Raw genomic sequence first — 5,279 nt, forward strand, 5'->3', positions numbered from 1 at the left:
AAGAGGAAATAGCAAAGTTGCAAATAACAGGTATCTTGAAAGTATCCAGTCAGAGGTGCAAAAACAACAACAAAAATAGTGAAAGATGAAGAGTAAAAAAAATCTATGAGGCTTATGAAACATTATCAAATAAAGCAATATATGCATTATGTGGAAACAAGAGATGAAACAGAGGCAGGAATAGAAAGCCTACTTTGAGAAATACTGACTGTGAACTTGCTGAATTTGAGGTGGGAGGTGACATCTCAGGGGTTTCATGAAGTTCAAGAGTCCTAAGTAGGTTGAACATGAACCTCACACCAAGATATATTCTAATAACATAGTCAAAAGTCAAAGAAAAACAGTGAACTTTAAAAGCAGCAACAGAAAATCAACTCATCACATAACTATTGGCACAACTCTCAGAAGAAACCTTTCAGGCCAGGGGCAGAGGATAATATATCTGCACATTGAAAGAAAACTGCTATTTAAGAACACTTTATATTTGCTAAACTTCCTTCAAAAAATGTGCTAAAAGACAAAAATTTTCCTTTATCTTTCCTTTGACTTCAATTTATACTGCAAGGATACGGTAACCAAAACAGCATTTTGCTGGTATAAAAACAAACACATAGTCCAATGGTACAGAATAGAGAATCTAGAAATACAGCCGAACAATAACAACCTTTGACAAATCAGACAAAAAGCATACACATATAATAAATGGTGCTGGGAAAATTGGGTGGCCACATGTAGAAGAATGAAACTGTGTATCTCTCACCATATCTAAAGAGTAACTCCCAGTGGATTAGAGACTAAATCTAAGACCTGAAATCGTGAAAATTTAGAAGAAAACCTAGTAAAAACAATAAACCACAAAAGGAAACAACAGACACAGAGAATGGGGGAAAAGAATCCAAACTATACTTATGATTAAGCAGTAATATGCAGACTCTGCATGGAACCCAAAAAAATCAGCAAGAAAAAGAAATCTTATTAAAAAATGGGGAAACTGCCCTTTAACTTTGGCTTTTATTAAGAGGAAAGACTGAAAAGATGTATTTTTATCAGTATTTAGATAAGGAAGAAATACAATTTTAATAAAAATCAATGCAAAATAATATATTTGAAGAATGTTGTGTCTACATATGCTTGTATACATACATGTATGTAGATACATACATACATAAACACATACAGTGGAATAATATTTAGTCACACAACAGAATAAAATGCTGTCATTACTGTCAACACAGATGATCCTGGAGGGTATTATATTAAGTGAGATAAGCCAGGTGCAGAAAGAAAAATACTACATTATCTCTTTCATATGAGGGATCTAAACAAATTGGTCTCATAGAAGTAGAGAGCAGAATGGCGGTTACCAGAGGTTGGTGTTGTTAGAGAGGGGAACAGGATGTGGAGATGTTGGTCAGAGGACACATAATTACCATTAGATAGATAAAATAAATTTCAAGAAATCTATTGTCTAGCAAGGTGGCTATAGTTACTGATGATGCATTGCATTCTAGAAAATTGCAATGAGAGTGGATAAGTGTTCTCACAACAAAAATGATAACTATGTTAGATAATGCGTTTGTTATTAGCTAGATTTAGGCTTAACCATCCAACAATCTATATGTGGAATGTTCAAAACATCATGGTATATGTAATAAAATCATCCAATGTCATCTTAAATTTTAAAAATTCAAAAAGCATGCTTAGAAAAATTATTATTCAAGCTAGCATTGAATATATAGCTAAATATCTTTAGGTGGTAAGTACAATAAAAATAATTTTAAAAGTAATAACAGAGATTTGATTACCGATAGTAGCTACATAATAGTACACTTCAAGAAGAAAAAGTGTTTCCCTGTGTGAAGGTAAAATGAGAACAAAGGAGTGAGAGACATGCCTTGGGAATATCAAATCCTGGTGGACACTGAACTGAAGGAAACGCATAGTTTTTGCACCAGCGCAGAAGCATGACATGATCTGACCTAGTATTGAGTTGCAATGAGACGTCAGGAGTCAAGGATGGAAGCAGAGACCAGGTAGGGGGAGAGAGAGGATGGGGATTCAGATCAGGTGATGAGCAGCCATGGGGGGTGAGAAGCAGCTGAATTCTTGTTTCTTAAATGTGGGGTCCACAGGATGTGGGTGTGAGAGGGTGAGGGTGGTAGCTTGGATAGCTAACTGGAAGGATGGGGATGCTGTGGGCAGAGCAAGTCCAGGGAGAAGGATGCAGTGTGAACAGTCTGTGTGCAACACTTAGAGCTTCCCCTCCAACCCTGTGTCAGGAGGAGCTTGTCTCTGTGCCTTTGCACATGCCAGCCTCGGGGCCCAGAAGGCTTCTCCTGCCCTGGCAGAAAAACTCCAGCTGCCTTCTCAAGGGTCCCAGCTGTGACTCTGTCCCTGTACTCCCACCCCATCTATCCCTCTTTGCTTCGTGCACATGCTGGACCTCATACATGTTGCAGAGCCTTTACCGTATTGTGTCCCAGGAGGTGCCCCAGAAGTTAGGATGGAGTACCATGAGTTCCTCAACCCGGTGTTTGTCAGAATGCCTGCACCTCAGTGATCCCCACGTGACAGGGGCTCACCCAGTGACTGGCTGGGGACCTGCTGGATCCCTAGCTCTGCTATTCACAGGTCCTGCCGCCTTGGGCCACTCACCCCGCCCCCACGGACCTCAGTCTCTGCACCTGTCAAATGGGTGTGCTGTTTCTCCTCCCCACCTCTGAGGGTCCTGTGGGGACGGCTCCACGCCTGGGATCCCGAAAACCGCGAGCAGCTTGCCCTCTGCTGGGAGGTGACGGGGGTCTTTGCCCACACCCTTTCCGGGCGCCAGTTGGCCTGGGGGAAGGCAAAGCCAGAGGGAGGCGGAGGGGCTGCCAGCCATTGTCCACTTCCTGGGTGCTGGACTCATTTTCCTGTTAATGGTCACCTTAACTACGGAAGAGGCCAGCGTAGACCATTTTACTGAGCACCTGCTAGTTTTTTGTTACCGATGTGTTACCCGCTATCACCCGTATTTGTTTAAGAGAAATAAGCGACTCGGAGCGCAGGGTGTGGGTCCTGGAGAGGAAAGGAAATGTGGGCCGGGCATGTACCCGTAAGGTAAGTAAGGGGGGTCTCAGGAATGGTTGAAGTCCTGACTGCCTACACTGCATACACTGTGGCTGGGGTTGAATTTGGCTCCGTCTCCGCTCAGTTGGGAAGGATCTTGACCAGACAGTGTCACCCGAGGGCTTTGATTCCTGGTCTATGAATGGGGGTGGCACCCCCCAAGCCGGCCGTTTGCTGGGCTGAAGGGCCCCCGCCTGTGGGGTGTGACAGCTTCTGCCCGCGGCCACCAGGGGGCGCGCCAGGCTGCCTCTGGCCGCATCACGGAGCTGCATTCCGGCAGCCCAGGCTCCAGCACCAGACAGGTTGAGATTTCTGTGGGTCTCCGTCGCGTTTTCACGGGGCAGGGGTGAGCGGAACCTTGCCCGCCAGGCTCAGAAGCCACAGGAGCTGGAGCCTGAGGAGGTGCTGGAGCCCTGTCCAGCGCTGACCGGCCTGGCAGCGGGTCCCAGTGCGACCCGTGAGGGGAGGGTGCTTGGGCTCCTGGTAGCCAGTGGCACCTGCTTCCTGGGCCACTGATTCTGGCGAGTGCTGGGGGCGCCGCGGGAAGGCGTCGCGGAGCTGCCAGGACCCGGGGCGGGGAGGGCCCTGCTGGTCGCTGAGAGATCTCAGGCGCCCAAGTGGATCTCCTGCAAGCTTCGGCTCTGCCACCCGCCACTTGCACCCCCGGGTTTTCTTTCCAGAGCTGGAGGAATTGATCCCAGCTCTGTTAAATTCCGGGACGGTTCTTCTTCGTGATACGGAAAAACCAGGAAAAGGGGAATTGGGTGTGCAACAGACTTCAAGTGAATTCGAATCCTTTCACTCCGGATTCTGTTGGGGGATGGGGATGATTCTTGTGGTGAAGACATGGAAGCCAATGCTCAGGAGCTGGGAGAGGAAACGTGGCCTGCTGAAAGTACTGCAGTGACTGAGAGCAACGCGAGGTTACGGCGCACAGCAGTTTCAGGAGCTGCAGAAAATTGCTCTGGAGGCTTTGGTTCTGTGTTTACTGTGTGAAGAGGCAGGATGGATACATTAGGTGATCAGAAAAGCCTTAGGCCCACTCTGCAGTGCGCAAAGCGCTCTGAGAGGAGCACAGGCTCTACTGCAGTACCTGGATGGCTTCCTCACGCAGTTCTGTATTTCTCTGCCTGGGCAGAAGACGGTGCTGTGCTTACACAGGATGAATATTGTCATGCTGGAAGTTTAGCTGATGCTGAAGTGAAAACTGCAGAATCATGAGTTAACTTTAAAGAAGCAAAGTTGAAGGGTCTTCTTCTGCAAGGCATCTTGGGCTTTGAGCTACATTCATTCAATGTCTTTGGTTCCCAGGGATACAAAATCTAGTAGTGTTTTTATATCTGGAGTCTCAATCCCAGATGCTGCCTCTGAAGAAGATGAAGATGACTGGGGATCCAACAAAATGATGGTAAACACAGGCGATCTTGGACATGTAAGAAGGATCTCTAGTCCACAGGTTGAAGAGGGCGACAGTCGTTTTCTTGCAAATGAAGTTTTACAGGAGGATTACACGAAAGAGATATTTTTTCGCTTGCCCTCACAGTGGTATGTGCTGCTGGTGCTGAACCTCCTCCCAGAAATGGAGATCAGTGCATGAATTCACACAGGCTAGGTTAGCTTGATACCACAAGTGTGTAAAATATAGTGTGTAAAAGAAATCTTTGCAAATGGAATCGTTTGGAATACACAGTACAATGAACATGATGCAGAATGTATTTATGCTTGAATCTTTACAAGGCCTAAAACCTGAATCTTTTAGGGTAAATCCCTTCAAATGTAGGCAGGCTGCAAATCAAACGCAAGCAGTAGCTTCAAGCATGGGCGAGTTGGTAAGACTTTCGCCGGATGCATAAAGCACAGAGGCCAGGAGGGGTTGGGACTGCGTTGGAAAGCATGTCAAGTTAAGGGCTGGAAAGAATTCTCTGGGCAGTGAGGAGTCTGCAGTCACATTGATCAGGCGGGGTCACCAGGGGTGGCAAGAAGAAGGGCTCAGAAGAGGCGATTCCAGCGGGAGGCACACGAGGTAGCTGGCAGGCGGCGGGGTAGACACGGAAACATTGACGAGGTGGGCCCTGCAGAACTCAGGGTCTGGCATCACTCTCTGGGTTCAGGGCGAGAGGAGGGAAGGAAGCGCCTCGAGCCCAGGCCCGCATTCCAGCCCAGTTAGGATC

General features: G+C 46.9%; 1 pseudogene; it reads left to right on the forward strand.

The window, feature by feature from the left end:
• The first annotated feature begins 883 nt into the window (after window positions 1–883).
• Window positions 884–4,785, forward strand: LOC110742422 (annotated as a pseudogene).
• Window positions 4,786–5,279: the final 494 nt, after the last annotated feature.

The sequence above is a fragment of the Papio anubis genome, unplaced genomic scaffold (genome assembly GCF_008728515.1).
Source record: "Papio anubis isolate 15944 unplaced genomic scaffold, Panubis1.0 scaffold180, whole genome shotgun sequence".
Taxonomy (NCBI): domain Eukaryota; kingdom Metazoa; phylum Chordata; class Mammalia; order Primates; family Cercopithecidae; genus Papio; species Papio anubis.